This window comes from Sorex fumeus, unplaced genomic scaffold (genome assembly GCF_029834395.1).
Source record: "Sorex fumeus unplaced genomic scaffold, SorFum_2.1 ptg000035l, whole genome shotgun sequence".
Lineage (NCBI taxonomy): Eukaryota > Metazoa > Chordata > Mammalia > Eulipotyphla > Soricidae > Sorex > Sorex fumeus.
The window spans coordinates 18954204-18970767 of NW_026606092.1; the positions used below are offsets into that span (position 1 = coordinate 18954204).

At 36.9% G+C, this 16564-nt stretch overlaps 1 pseudogene; it reads left to right on the top strand.

Moving 5' to 3' along the window:
* Nucleotides 1-562: 562 nt before the first annotated feature.
* Nucleotides 563-16564, top strand: part of LOC130026845 (60 kDa heat shock protein, mitochondrial-like) — a 132874-nt pseudogene continuing 116872 nt past the window's right edge.

Genomic DNA, 16564 nt, shown 5'->3' on the forward strand with positions numbered 1-16564 from the left:
ATTATATATTACTACCGTCAAAGACAAATTCCTAGGTACGTTAGTGTACAAAGCAGGTTACCAGTGGTATGCTGGTAGATTTTTAATTGAATTTGGAGAAAGAATTAGGAAATAAAAACTCGGTTTTGAAATATAAGTTAATTTATGACATGTGAACACATTCAACTCACAATAATAAATTTTAAATTATTTATGTAACACTACTGAATACAGAGCTCTTATATGAATAGTAGCCCATAATTATCTAGTGTGCCTATCATATACATAAGGCATGTGTAAATAACACCAAGAATATATCTATATTTTATACATACATGTATATATGTGTAATAATTAGCAAAGTAATTAGTAAATAAGTTTTCTCTGCTACTTTTATTTAACCTAATTTATTTACCAAAATCTTTGTGTAATTCAGCTAAATATGGTGGTGTTCAACCATTACAAAATGCCTAAAATTTTTATTTTCTACTCTTACAGCCAAAATCAGCAAGTTTCAACAAATTTCTCCATATTTACATGCTCTCTTTGTAAGTCTCAGCTTCTTTGAAATTTACCTTATGCAATGAAGTTAGAGACAACAAGTCCTTCAAGGAGACAGTATTCTGATGCAAAGAATCCTGTAAAGGTAAGTGGCATGGTGCTAAATATTGAAACTCTATGTGTAGAAATTGTGACCCCTCTCAATTAATTATTTGAGGACAGATCCTATTGGTCAAAAAAAATCCCCAGAGAACTGGCCTTCTTGTCAAGACCTTTATGGAACAGTCTGACCACCTTGTCCTGCAAGAATCCTAGGGTAGAGTAAATAGCCTTGTTTATTTACATTGATCTGTCTTCAAGAAAATACATTTTAGAAAGTGACTCTTGACACTGCTTTTTAAATTTGTGTTAATAAATTTTATTTTTCTTTCTGTGTTCTAAAAGTTGTTTATTGATGTTTATTTTCTTAAATGTGTGCTAATATATATTTATTTAACATACAGATTATGACTGCTTATAAATAGACTGCAGACTAAAAGGCAAATTAATTTTTATTTAAATTACAGGCTAACATGAATAAATATTGTTTGGTTGTCTAAGAAATATACCCTGGCTTTGAAACAATCCCATTTTTCAGAGGATGAGTTATTTTTTGTTATTTAATTCTCTGAGATATTTTCCTAAATCTTATTGAATAGATACCCAAGGCACCTCTCTTGTATGATGATGTTGCTTAATCCCACAGAAAAGTAATTTATCTTTTTCTGGTATAGGTTTCACCTCCCAGGGTTTCAAAGTATATCCAGGCCAAGATAATTGATGACCTTATTACCACTATTTGAGCTCTGTTGGTGGCATGCTGAGACCTATTTCCTTGAGGCGGAAACCTAATGACCCACCCCTTCAATCCTGAGCTCCAGTGGAGATTTCAATATCTGTAAATCATAATGGGAAAAAAGTTACAAAATGACTTTCAAAAAATTATATACATTTGCATATACCCATTTGCTTGATTGGTAAAATGTGGCAAAGGGGATTACTTAAATAAGATTCTAAAATTTACATAATCTGCTTCAAAAACTTATGTACTATTAGACTGTGCTTTGATTGTAATAAAATATATTCCCAAATTTTCTTTAATTGTTTCTTAATTGTCTCTCACACTCTTACACTTTGGTTTGAGGCAACTCTTAATGTTTAATTCTGTTCTTCATTTCACTGTGAGACAAAGACAAAATCTTTCCTTTCTATGTGGCTTTAATGCATATAGGGCTTTCTTCAATTAAATCTAAGAAAAAATGGCTGCCTCAAATTCCCATTTATTGATTTAATCCTTCAGATCACAGTTGTCATAACTGTATTTTTATTAGATAACTTTACCTGGTTAAAGATGCCAGACTATTTTGTAGAAGACTTTGTGTTCTTAAACCACAAGGACTCTTTGACATTATCTAGTCCTTGTCTTCCATATGTGTGAGATAAATTTGAGACTCTTTGGAGATTTAACAACCTATCCCATCCAGAATCCTTAAACTATTTAATGAAAAATATGAAATGTCAACACATCTTATCATCTCACTATTCTCCTTTACATTCCTCAAGCCTCTAAATATCTTCTATTTACGGAGTTTCACAGGGACTATTTTTTCTGAGTGTTCCCCTGAGTGCTTCAAATACTATCTGGAGGAATGTTTGACATTATTCTCATCTCTGTTTCTGATTCTTTTCATTCATACTATATAATTTTTGTGATCTCAGCATATCTATTCCAACTTTTATGTCAACTAATCCAATTCCTGCCAAGTTCACATTCTCTTCATATTCAAGAAGTCTTACATTGTGGTAGATAATCACTAAATCATGGTAGAAATGTGCAAATAAAAGAATGGAAAGAAAGATAAAGGAAGAAATGAGGAGGAACAAATAATAATCATATTTTTGCCAAATCACTCTAAAAGATTAATAAATTATGTCAAGAAATATGTCTAAGGAACAATTTGGGGTATCTAGAAGTCTGAAGGCACCATCAGGCTGCTGATGCACTCGCCTCACAGGTACAGATTTACCTGCTGGTGGCACCATACCCCCAACACCAGGCGGTTTTTAGGGTACTGTATGTGTTGTGGTCTGAAGCATTCAAAACAAACACCTTAACTCTCTGTTATCTCTCTGATCCTATTTTATTTTATTTAAATTTTTGTCAATGCCTTTCGTTAGTTTGAAGACATTCCCTTCAGCATCTTTTTCACCAAAAATAAATATGATTAACAAATGGTAAGCTGCCAAATGCTAGTTGGCATAAAATGCTTTATTATTTTTCCCAAAATAAATAACAGTGATCTGAATCAGTATATTGTAATTCAGTAATTCAGGCGTATATACCCAACCAGCATTTTAACCCAGACATCACATGGTCTCCCAAACATTCCCAGGTGTGGCCTTGGAGCTACTTCCAGGGGGACCCTGGTGCTTCTTGTCTTCTGAGGGTTCTGAGTAGCACCACATCTTCAGGCCCTAGCTTTGACCTATCAGTTTGTTGTCATCCTGGAGAGCCTCCCATTACACCAAAATTTGTGATAATTTTTGAATTACTGAAAAAACCTAATTGATGCTAATATATCACTTTTACTTGATCACTTGACATCCCATTGCTCATCGATTGCTCAAGCAAGCACCAGTACCGTCTCCATTTGTGCCTGTTGCTTGCTAGTGTAGCTCATTGGCGTCTGCTCACTCCAGGAACCAAAGAACCCCAAACCATTCATTCAGGGTCTTGATGAAGAAATCTGACCATCTCATAGGTGGGCTGCCATGCATTCTTTTGACGTCCTGAGGAATCTGGTCGGTAATGGCTCTAGTCCAGCTGTCATCTTCAAATCGCATTACATGTGCAGCCAATCTGATTTTCTATGCTTTGGCAAATGAGACAGTGGCCCTGATTCTCAATCTTCGATAGAGGTCAGAACTCCGTATTCCTTCTCTCACTTGAGTGAAGCGTGATACTCCAAGAATAGCTCTTTTGCTTCCTCTTTGGGAGACCCAAATAGCGTTCTCATCCTGTTTTTGTAGGGCCCAGGTCTCTGAGGCATATGTTAATGCAGGAAGAATGGTGGAGTCGAAGAGATGTGCCCACAGCCTGAGGTTCTTCATCTTCTTAGCTATTTCTTTGACGCTCTTGAAGTCATTCCATGCTGCTCTCTTCCTCCTGCACAGCTCAGGTGCTAGGTCATTCATCATGTTGAGTTCTCAACCTAGGTACACATAACTACTGTATTTGGAGATGTTTGTTCCATTGAGAACAAATAGAATGCCAAGAACGAGTCTGTTTTTCATGAACACTGTCTTTGTGAGACGCAGCTGCAGTCTGACCTTTTCACACTCACAGTCAAAGTCGGCCAGCATTTGTGCCACTTGGCTAATGTTTGGTGTTGGTAGAATGATGTCATCAGCAAAGCAGAGGTGGTGTAGTTGTCGATTGTCTACATTCACTCCCATTCCTTCCCATTCCAGTCATTGCATGATGTTCTCGAGGGTGGCACTGAAGAGTTTCGGTGAAATGGTATCACCCTTTTGACTCCCAAACCTCTCCCTTTATGTTGATGATCACTTCCTTGTGGAATGGTGAGATCCTGGTAGTGAATCCATAATACAGCTCACGTAGGACCCTGATGTATTGAGTTTGAAGGCCCTGTTTGGCTAAGGCTTCGATGACCACTTCAGTCTCAACAGAATCAAAGGCCTTCTTTAAATCAATGAACATTAGACACAGTGACATCTTGAACTCTCGCAAAACTTCAATGAGCTTGGTCATCATATTGATCATGCTGAATCCTTTTCGAAACCCAGCTTGCTGCCATGGTTGTCTTTCATCTAGCCTATTCTATACAGATGACTCGAGTGAACAACTTATAGACAATGGACAACAAGCAGATCGGGTAATACTTGCCAATGTCGTGGATGTCTCCACATAGCCACAAAAAGACGCCTGTCTTCCGAAACTCTGGAGGTCTTTCGCCAACGTGTCATGGCACAAGCCTTAGCCAATCACAAGCTTATGTCTAAGCTCACAATGCAGTGGAGAGAAGCGATAAAGGAAGACCTCAAGGAGAGAAAAGCAGTAGTGTTGGCTGTGATGCGGCAGAAGCCAGAAAAAGCATTCACAATGCCCACTTGTCCTTCTCCAACTACAGCAGCAAGATAACTGCCCTCCAACATCCTGATGGATCTATTACATCTTTCAGAAGGGTAATGAAGAAGATTATCCACAACTTCTACTCAGATCTCTTCGATAGCAATGTCCACCTGCCCACATACCAAATTCCGCAGGATGGAAATGTCATTCCCAATGTTCTCCCTTCTGAAATCCGACACACCATTTCATCAGTAAAGAAGCAAACAGCACCAGACCCAGACAAGGTCAGACCCGAACACTAAAGAAACTGCCGTCGGTACTCATCAATATACTGTCTTGGCACTTCACATGCTATCTGTCTGAATGCAAGGTTCTGTCCCAATGGAAAACCAGCAGAACCATTCAACTGTACAAGAAGGGAGACATCCATATATCACTTTATTAAATATATTTCTGAATTTGTGTATAAAAATTATGTTAAAAATATTTGCACCTATACTCCTGAGTGGTTGGTCTAGAAGGCTTCTTTTTTATGATATTATTATTATTGGTTTTATCATTTTTATTAAAGTGCCAGGATTTATAATTTTTCTAATTATGTTATTATGTTATTATGCATACATCAATCCAACACCACACCCATCACCACTGAATCTGCTGCTTCCTTCCACTTACACCCCAAGGCCCTTTCCAGTCACCATCTTCTCATGTAAGTTCAGTTTTATAGACAAAATCTTAATTCCAATAACTTTGGCCACGAGTTTTCCCTTACTATATCTCTTTATATAACAAAAGAGTCTTTTTAATTTAGTGTGAAAGTGGTGATTCCTACACATATATGGATTAAATAGACTAAACTCCTGATATTCCACAAAATCTTGTGGTGTCTTTGCCAAATTTTTGTATGACAGTATTGCTAGTGTTTCATTCCCATGCAATCAATTTTGAAGTAATGTCACATTTTATCTGGAAGTATTTATGCAGAATTGCAATTTAATTTGTTTGATCTATGGTAGTATTTACCAAAGTTGTCTTACTGAACTTTTTTACCAATGTAACTTGGTTTATTAACTATTCGTTTTCATTATATACATAAACACATAAACACAAGCATACACACGTATATGTGAATGTATATGTAAAACAATGAAAGAGGCATATAGATTTATACACACACCATGTGTATGTGTATATATATATAAATATGTATATATATTTGCATGTAACCTCTTTTATAAAACAGCTTTGGTAATGTCAGTCTTTCAATGAGTTTTCAATCTATATGACATACTAAATTTATTAAAAATTTCCTCTTCTTTCTTTGAAATTCTGAAGGATCCACAAGTGTTGACTGCCTTTAATTCTTGAGGCCTTATATCTCTCCTTTTGAATTTGTCTATAGGTCCAGACATTTATAGTCTGGTTCTTTTCATTATTATTTTATTATTGATTTTGTTTTTGTTATAGCTTTTCATTTTGTTGATCTGTTGGTCCTATATCATGTTTTCAATTGTGTTCGTTTCTTTATTATTTCTTTTTTTTTTTTTCCCTTTATTTTATTTTATTTTTTTTAAAGTTGTAGATTTACAATTTTTTGTGCTTTGGTTTCAATTATACAATGATCAGATACCCATCCCTCCACCAGTGCCCATTTTCCACCACCATGGATAATATCCCTCCCACCCCCATCCCCCCATCCCCCCGTCTCTGTGGCAGGGCAATCCCCTGTGTTCTCTCTCTCCTTTTGGGTGTTTTGGTCTGCAAAAGAGGCATTGAGTGGCAAACATGTTCAGTCCATAGTCTACTTTCGACATGCATCTCCCCTCCTGGGAGGATCCTCCAAACATCCTTTATTTGGTGCTCCCTTCTCTATCTGAATAGCCCTTTCCTCTAGGATACCCGGCTGGCCTCTAAGTTATGGAGTAATCCTCCTGGTGCTGATCTCAGCTATTCTTGGGTATTAATCTCATACTTTGTTACTTTATATCCCCCAGATGAATGCAATCTTTCTATGTCTATCCCTCTCTTTCTGACTCATTTCGCTTAGCATGATACTTTCCATATTGTACCACTTGTATGTAAATTTCATGACTTCATCTTTTCTAAGAGCTACATAGTACTCCATTGTGTAGATGTACCAAAGTTTCTTTAATCTTTATTATTTCTTTCTTCTACTTTGCTTTTTTTTAAATTGTTCCTGTGACTGCTGGGTGGGGGTTGGGTAAAACCACACTCAGCAGACAGGCTATGTCAGATGTTTGTGTTGATGGAACAGGGCCACACCTGCTATGTTTGAGGCTGGTGGGAGACATCCAGTATGTTCTAAAGTCACACAGTGTTGAGGGCATGGGGGTGTGGTAGAGCTTAGGGCCTTGAACATAAAAAAGCTTATGTTGTACCACTTGAACTACATCTAGGCCCTTTTTATTTTTATTTTTTTATTTTTTTATGTAGGAGTACTGCTATTTATTCAGCCACTGATTAGATGATTTGATTGGGCATGAACTCCATCTTACTTTTTTTCATAATTTTATTTTATTATTTTTTCTTCTGATATTTATTTATTGAATCACTTTGGGAAAAGTCACTAAGCTTTCTGGTTTAAGTCTCAGTCACACAATGATCAAACACCTCTCCCTTCACCAGTACTCATTTTTCACCACCAAGAACCCCAATATACCCCCCTCCCACCTCTCCCAATGCCTGTGAGGCAGATGCTTTCCACTTAACTATTCTCTACATTGATTACATTCATTATTTTGACAAAAAAATGCACCATTATTGTTTATAATGTCCCCCGCCAACAATCAGAATTGCTGAAAAGGCATTGTGAAATACTTTGTTTTCTATAGCTGGTTATGAGAATCATATAATTTCGCGTGGCCACAATAGTGGCCTCGTGATTTTGAATTTCTGCAAAGAGCCAGATAATTACAAGATTGGTTTCTGTGCATCTGGTGTTATGGCTGTGCCAGAGAGCTGCACATAGGGGGCAACTCATGACCTTGGTAGGGCACAAAGGACGAGCTGGTACTGCCCCTCTTCCCATGAGACTGCAGTTGCCCCATCAACGCTGGCTCATACCTGGCTTTCTTATAAGTTCTGAGGCAGCGGCCACCTTGCTGCTGGTGGGGGGTGGGGGACAGAAGGAAGCAACACCCTTTGTGTCGTGGGGAGGCATGGCGCTGTAGTTCAACACATGATCCATTCACTTTTCTGCCGCAAGCTGCCGGGCTCTGGACTAAGTCCTTTTGCCTCTGGAGCCATGGCTATGCCAGAGAGCTGCTTGTGGGGGGCAATTCATGACCTAGGTAAGGAGTGAAGGATGAGCCGGTACAGCACCCCTTCCCATGAGAATGCAGTTGCTCTGTCACCGCCGGCTCATACCTGGCTTTCCAAGAAGCTCTGAGGCAGCAGCCACCTTGTATGCACTACAGAAGCATGTCTGCCAAAAGCCTCTGGGTTTCGAGATTTGTTTCTGAGTCTCTGGGATCATGGCCATTAATTAGCTTGATCAGGAGCCAGAGAGGCCGTTTGTAGGCGGCGACTCCGGGTCTCGCTTGGATGGGGAGGAACGGGCTGGTTCCACCCCCGTCTGGTGAGGCCCCATGTGTCTCATCACTGCTGGAAGATGGTGGTCACTGGGCCACCAAGGGGAACAGGCCAGTGTCCTCTGGAGGATGGTGGTCACCGGGCCGCCAAGGGGAACAGGCCAAGACACAAAACCTATTCCCACCTGGAGTGGCCCAGCGTCAGTAACCTACTGCAGGAACAGGATGCATTTCTGCCAAAAACCTTTGGTTTCCGAGGTTCATTTCTGAGTCTCTGGGATCATGGCCGTTAGGAAATTCTATCAGGAACCAAAGAGGGCATGCCTCGAGTTATATAGCTGAGCCCAAGGTGGCTTGTGGGTATGTCTCCCACATACCTAACTTTTGACCATTTATTTTCTTGGTAAACTTTACCCCAAGTTCTTGGGGTCTGGCCAAAGGCATGGCAGCAATTTGGGGGTATCTGAAAGCCTGACGGTGCCATCAGGCTGCTGATGCACTCACCTCACAGGTACAAATCGACCTGCTGGTGGCACCATAACCCCTATTTTGGCCCTTTTTAAAACAAAACAAAACAAAACAAAACAAAAAACATGTTCTTTTTTTCTATTTCCTCCCCCACCCTCATCCTCTCACCCCTACTGGAGGATGGGGTCACACCAAGTAATGAGCAGGGACTATTTTCATCTCTACGCTCTAGTGACCCAGGATCATGCTCAGGGACCATATGTGGTTACAGGGAATAATTGATCATGCAAGGCAAGTATCTTAACTTTGGTACAATCTCTCTTGTTACTCTCCAATTATCTTAAGATGGAAGCTCAGGTCATCATTTAAAAATTGTGTTCTATGTTTTAATATAGGCATGATGTTATGAAATAAATTATGTTCCCATCCCTGGAAAATTGCTGTGTTGAATTCTAACACGACAGTACTTCATAATGTGACTATATATACTCTTAAACTGTTAAGATAAAATAAAGCCATAAACATTAACCTAATTCAATATGACTGGTGTCTTTATCAAATTGTGACATTAAGACACAGCCATGCTCAGAGGGAAAGAAGACATTATAGGTAGTGAGTGGCTGTATACAATCCCGGAGACAGCCCTCAGACAAACTAGCATGACTGACCCCTTGATCTAAGATCTAAGTCTCCAGAACTGAGAAAATAAATGTCTGGGGGCTTTTGTTTGTTTTATTTCCTCCCCCCCCCCCCCTAGTATGTGGTTATGGCAGGTCTGGCAAAGGAATGCTCATTGTTTTAATTGAATCTGCTACATTTTGACAGATAGTATTTTCATTTTAACTTAATTAAACATATTTAATTTTCCTGTCCTTTTTCTTTGATCCATGGTTTGTTGGTTAGTTTAGGAGTGTTTCATATAATTTTGTGAATTGTCAGGATATTTTTCATTTATTGATTTTAACTTATGTTGTTGTTGCTGCTTCAATTTTTTTTTTTTGCTCTAGTCAGGGAACACACATAATATGTCTTGCTTCATGGCCCAGAATATGGCTTATTTCTATCAATATTTCTTATTAACTTGTTAATGATGTGTGTTCTGCTGTTGTAGATCTAGAGTTCTAAAGTGTCAATTAGGTCAAATTGGTTGATACACTGTAAAACCTTTCTCTATTCTTACTTGATATTTGACTACATATTTTACCAATTACTGAGAAAGCAATGTTGAAAACTTAACTGTAATTGGAAGTGTGCTTCTTTGTTTTATTAATTTTTAAAGTTTCTTGATTCTGATATGTTCATAGAGATTTGTTATATTTTTTGATTTATCAGTATTTTTTCATTTAAAGTTTCTACATTTTTTGTTAACACAATTTGCTTAAAGATTATATTTCTGTTATACTATAGTGTTTAGTTTTGTTTTGATTATTAGTTTTATTATATACTATTTCTAATCTCTTATTTTTGCCAGTTTACCACCCTATCTATCTATTTATCTATCTAAAGGGTGTCTTAATGCATTCTTTGTGCTTGTTCTAAAATGCTTAATCAAGTTTTTAATCAATATAAAATTTATGTTTCTAGTTTGGAATATTTAAATTATTTTCATGTCTTGAAATTTTTATATGATGGTATGCATTCCTCTTATTCTTTCCTAAATTATTTTAAATAATTTTAGCATTATATATTTACTTTTTATTGTTAGATCATTTTCTTCTATCTCTTTATATAGATCCTACTCATTGCCTTAGTTTAACACATTGCATTGATAACAGAATGTATTCCTTTTATCTCTTTTTTTAATTATGAATTTTGATGTATAAGTTACCTCTACAGAACCTGAGAGGAATGATCTGAAAGTTCATTTTCCAAGCAGGAATTTTGGGTTTGATCCCTGGTACTACGTCATCCCTGTGCTGAGAGTGATCCTTGACTACAGAGTTAGGAGCTATAACCCAAGGGCACCCTGAGATGTGGATCACAAAACAAAAATTAAAAATTAAGTTTAGTTTTTTGGTCACGCTGTTGATGCTCAGAGTTTACCTGGCTCTGCACTCAGAGACCACTCTGGACAGGCTCAGAGGACCATAAATAGTGTAAGAAATTAAACTCATGTTGTGCCCTACCCTGTGTAATTATTATAGTATTTCGGTTTTTATTTTATTATGAGTTTATTGTATATTGTTTCTAATCTTATTTTTGCCATCTTACCATACTGTCTGTCTGTCTGTCTATCTATCTATCTATCTATCTATCTAAGGATGTCTTAATGAATATTTTGTGATCTTTGTAAACTGAAGGGGCCCTATCCATTTTACTTTTGCCCAAAGAATTTCCTTTACTATTTCTTATAATTCAGTTAACTGATGGTAATTTTTTTCAATTTTTATTTTCTGAAAAAGATTTCATTTTGTCCTTACATTTAAAAGTTTGCTAAGTATAGAATTCACCACAATAATGTTACTTCCTTTGTATTTGCAGTTAAACAATGGTTTTAGAAAACATGTGCTTTATGCTTCTTTTTTCTTTTTGAGGTCACACTCAGAGATGCTCAAGGGTTACTTTTGGCTCTGCCCTCAGGAATTACTCCTGGAGGTGCTTGAGGGACCATATGCATTGCTGAGGATTGAACCTGGGTCAGCCACGTGCAAGGCAACGCCCTACTTGCTGTGCTATTACTCCGGCCCGGTGCTTTACACTTTTAAATCATTCAAGGTACACATGAATTTACCTGAGAGCTTCAAGGCATTATTATTGTTGCTGTTATTATTTAGGAATTGAATTTTGATATGTTTTTCTGTACTTTTTTCCCTATCCATTCTGATTTTTGATGAGATTTTTAAGTGTGGGGATTTAGTTTACATTTATTTGGGGAGGCGTATAAAGATTATTATTGAAATATATTTGGTCTGATAGAACATCTGGGAACTCGGTTATTATTTTTTTTCTAGCTGTCTTTTTAGGTTCCTAATAGTTCTCAGAATAATGTTTTCCCTTATCTCTATCTAGGACTGCTTTCTAAATCCTAGACTCGATAAATACGTTATCTTAGAGGTGAAAGGGACTTTCCAGATATGATTGAGGTAATTAATAATGTGGGTGTGAAGAGATCATCCTGGTTTCTTTTGGTGGGCTAAGTATTGCACACAATCTTACAAGCAGAAAATAATTCTTGTAATCATAGAAATAACCATGACCAAAATGGAGAGTCAGAGGTATAGGATGTGAGTTGGCAACCCATTGATGCTGACTTAAAATAGAATATCTTAACTAGAGACTGTGGGTCATAGAAATATATCAATATGCAGTGAATGCATTCATTGCATGACGGATCTCAGGTTGAATCCCTGACACTACATTGTCTCTCAGGCACTGCCCAGAGCGCTCCCAAGTACAGGGTTGGGATTGCTCCTGTTAATTACCAGTTGTGGCCTCCAAACAAAACAACAAATAGCTTGAAATTAATAATGCATTTTTGACAAAAATACTGTAAGTCATAATCACATTCCATATCCTTAATTAGAAAAATAACTATATATATATATATATATATGATATCTTAAACCAAGATTATTGTGGTCCCTAGAACCAAAAACATGCAAGAAGATTTTCTATTTGAGTGCTTCTGAAGGAATGCAGTCTACTTAAACCTTGTTAAACTCTAGATTATAATCTAGAGTGAATTAAAAAAATTTTCAGTCTGCAGATAAAAATAGAAATGTTTAAATTGTTTAGGGAAGTCTGGCAAGAGAGCAATAGAAAATTAATATAGTATCACAAATAGCTTAATACTATATTTTATTTTAAGTTTTAATTTCTCTGTGTGCATCATTATGAATAACTTTTCTTAGATCGTCAAGTAAAATTTGCTTCTTTTTTTTCTATACATCTAAACTTCAGTTAATATCACCCAATATATATTTCACTTCATGGCTATTTTTATTTCTAAGAGTTTCATTTAGCTATTTGATATCTTTATTTTTCTCTTATTATCTGTATGCTCTCTTTTATAATACTATAATAACCTTTATGATATGCTACTATTTTTTTTCTCCTAATATTGCCCTCTCATTAAGCTCTGGATCAGTATCTACTAACTGATTTTTTTCCTGCTTCTGCACGTGTATAGGAATACTTTTTGGTGACCATATATTTTAAAATATGTACTGTTGAATGTTGAATTTTGCATATTCCATTAAATGGTGTTATTTATTTCTTCTGGAATACAGAGAAGTTGCTACTGAATTAATGTGATTGTTCGGAATTTCTTCTTAAGTAGTGTTCAGTAAAGGGCAGGCCAAAATTCATTCTGGGGCTACTTTGTCTATTAATAGGAAATCCTTTGAGGCATCTTAACAATACATAATTTTTAGAAGAGATGTATTTATACTGTCTAGTAATAATGCACTCAACTTTTTTGTTGATGAAAGAAATGTCTTGCTTTTCCTCAGTCTTTAGACATCTTCTGCCACAGAAGTTTAGATCAATTCATAGCAAACTGTGTTCAGTGACATCACTTTCAACAAGTCAGGAGCTCTGCTTCTACTTCTATCATTTTCAATATTGTCTATAATTCTTGATAATCCAGCCCCTCTGAGTTCCTACTGTGATGTCACTTCATTGAGATCATTAGCCGTGGTTTGGTTTTCACCTGTATTACCTTGTGCACATATATTAAGTCCTGGTACTAAATGGGGCTGCAGTGTGCCTCACTTTGATTTTCATCCTTTATTTTTTATTTATTTATTTAAAAAATTTTTATTAGTGAAACACCATGAGGTACAGTTGTAGACTTACAAATTTTTGTGCTTGGGTTTCATTTATACAATAATCAAGTACCCATCCCTCAACCAGTACCCATCTCCACCAAGCTGATCCCAGTATTCCTCCCACCCCCACGCCCCTCAATCAACCCTACCTCTGTGGAAGGGCATTTCCTTTTGTTCTCTACCTCCTTTTTGGTGCTGTGGTTTGCAAAAGAGGCATTGAGTGGCATTCATGTTCTGTCTATAACCTACTTTCAGCATGCACATACTGTTCAGGGAGGATCCTTCCAAAACCATTCACTTGGTGCTCCCTTCTCTATCTGAGCTGCCTTTTCCCCTAGCATGTGCAGTTGGCCTCCAAGCCATGGAATAAACCTCCTGGTACTTATCTAGGCTATTGTTGGGTGTTTATCTCCTATTTTGTTACTTTATATTCCCCAGATGAATACAATCTTTCTATGTCTGTCCCTCTCCTTCTGACTCATTTCACTTAGCATGATACTTTCCATGTAGTACTACTTGTATGTAAATTTCATGACTTCATCATTTCTAACAGCTACATAGTACTCCATTGTGTAGATGTACCAAAGTTTCTTTAACCAGTCATCTGTTCTCAGGCACTCTGGTTTTTATCCAGATTCTGGGTATTGTAAACAGTGCTGCAATGGACAAACAAGTGCAGATGTCACTTTGACTAAATTTTTTTTTTTGGGATATATTCCCAGGAGTGGTATTACTGGGTCAAATGTGATCTCAATTTTTAATTTTTTGAGAATAGTCCATACAGTTTTCCAAAAGGGCTGAACCAGTTGGCAATCCCAACAGCAGTGAAGGAGGGTCCCTTTCTTACCACATCTACGCAAACACCAGTTGCTTTTGTTCTTTTCGATGTGGGCCAGTCTCTAAAGCATGAGATGATATCTCATTGTTGTTTTGATCTGCATCTCCCTGATGATTAATGATGTAGAGCATTTTCTCATGTGCCTTTTTGCCATTCAGATTTCTTCTTTGAGAATGTTTCTGTTCATTTCATTGCCCCATTTTTTGATGGGGTTGGATGTTTTCTTCTTGTGGAGTTCAACCAGTACTTTGTATATCCTTGATATCAACCCCTTGTTGGATGTGTATTTGGAGAATATCCTTTCCCATTCTGTAGACTGTCTTTGTATTTTGGTCACTGTTTCTTTTGAGGTGCAGAAGCTTCTTAGTTTAAGATAGTCCCATTTGTCTATCTCTGTTTTCACTTGCTTGGCCAGTGTCGTGACATCTTTGAAGATAACATTAGCTTCAATGTCATGGAGGGTTTTGTCAACTTTGTCTTCAATTTACCTTATGGATTCCGGTCTGATATTAAGGTTTTTGATCCATTTTTATCTTACTTTTGTACATGGTGTTAAGCAGAGATCTGATTCCTTTTTTTTCATGTAGCTCTCCAGTTTTGCCAGAACAGTTTGTTAAATAGGCTTTCTTGCTACACTTCACATTTCTTGATCCCTTATCAAAGATCCTGTGTTTGGGGGGAGATGTCAGTATATTCAACCCTGTTCTATTTGTCTGCAGATCTGCCTTTGTTTCAGTACCATGCTGTTTTAATTATTACTGCTTTGTAGTAGAGTTTGAAGTTAGGGAGATTGATTCTTCCCATTTTCTTTTTCCAAAAATTACTTTAGCTATTCATGGGGGCTTATTGTTCCATATAAATTTCAGGAGTGTTTGCTCTATTTCTTTGAAGAATATCATGGGTATTGTTATAGGGATCACATTGAATTTGTACAGTGCTTTGGAAATTATTGCCATTTTGACAATGTTAATTCTCCTGATCAGATATCTTTCTATTTTCTTGTGTCCTCATTTATTTCCCGAAGTAGCGTTTTGTTTTTTGTTTTGTACATGTCCTTTACTTCCATAGATAAGCTTATTCCTAGGTACTGATCTTCTGGGGCACAATTGTGAATGGGATTGTCTTATTCATGTCACTTTCTTCTCTCTCATTATTTGTGTATAGGAAATCCATGGACTTTTGAGTATTTATTTTGTAGCCTGCAATTTTACTATACAAGTCTATTGTTACTAGGAGTTTCTTGGTAGAGGTTTTAGGGTTCTCTATTATAGATCCTATCATCTGCAAATAGTGAGAGCTTGATTTCTTCTCTTACTACCTGAATACTCATAATATCTTTTCTTGCCTAATTGCTATTGTAAGTACTTCCAGTACTATATTGAACAGCAGTGGAGAGAGTGGGCATCCTTGTCTCACCCCTGAGGGAAAGCTCTCAGTTTTTCCCCATTGAAGATGATGCTTGTTGTAGGCTTGTGGTAGATGGCTTTAACTATATTTAAGAAAGTTCCCTCTGTACCCATTTTGGCGAGGGTTTTCATCATAAACGGATCCTGGATCTTGTCAAATGCTTTCTCTGTATCTATTGATATGATCATTTGATTTTTATCTTTTCTTTTGTTGATTTGATGGATTATGTTGATTGATTTCCGAATAATAAACCATCCCTGCATACCCGAGATGAATCCTACTTGGTCATGGTGTATGATCTTTTAGATGAGTTGTTGTATTCTTTTAGTTAGTGTTTTGTTGAGAATCTTTGCATCCATGTTCATCAGGGATATCAGCCTGTAGTTTTCTTTTCTTGTGATGTCATTTTTTCCTTTTGGTATTAGAATGATATGAGCTTCTTTGAAACTGTTTGGGAGAGTTTCTGTTTCTTCAATTTCCTGGAAAAACTTGAGAATAACTGGCAATAGGTCTTCATTCAATGCTTGGAAAAAATTGCTAGTAAATCCATCTAGTCCGGGGCTTTTTTTGGGGGGGGGGAAGAAATTTGATTACAGTTTCAATTTCCTTGATGTTAATAGGACTATTTAGGTACTCTCGATCTTCTTGATTCAGCCTTGGGAGATTATAGAAGTCCAGGAGTGTATTCATTTCTTCTAGGTTCTCTTGTTTCATGGCATACAGATTTTCAAAATAGTCTCTGATGATCTTTTCAATTTCTTTGGTTTGTTGTGACATCTCCTTTCTCATTTCTGATTTGGTTTATTAGTGTTCTCTCTCTCTTTCTTTGTGAGTCTTTCTAGTGGTTTATCTGTCTTCTTTATTTTCTCAAAGAACCAGCTCTTGGTTTCACTGATCTTTCAATTTGTTTTTTGGGTTT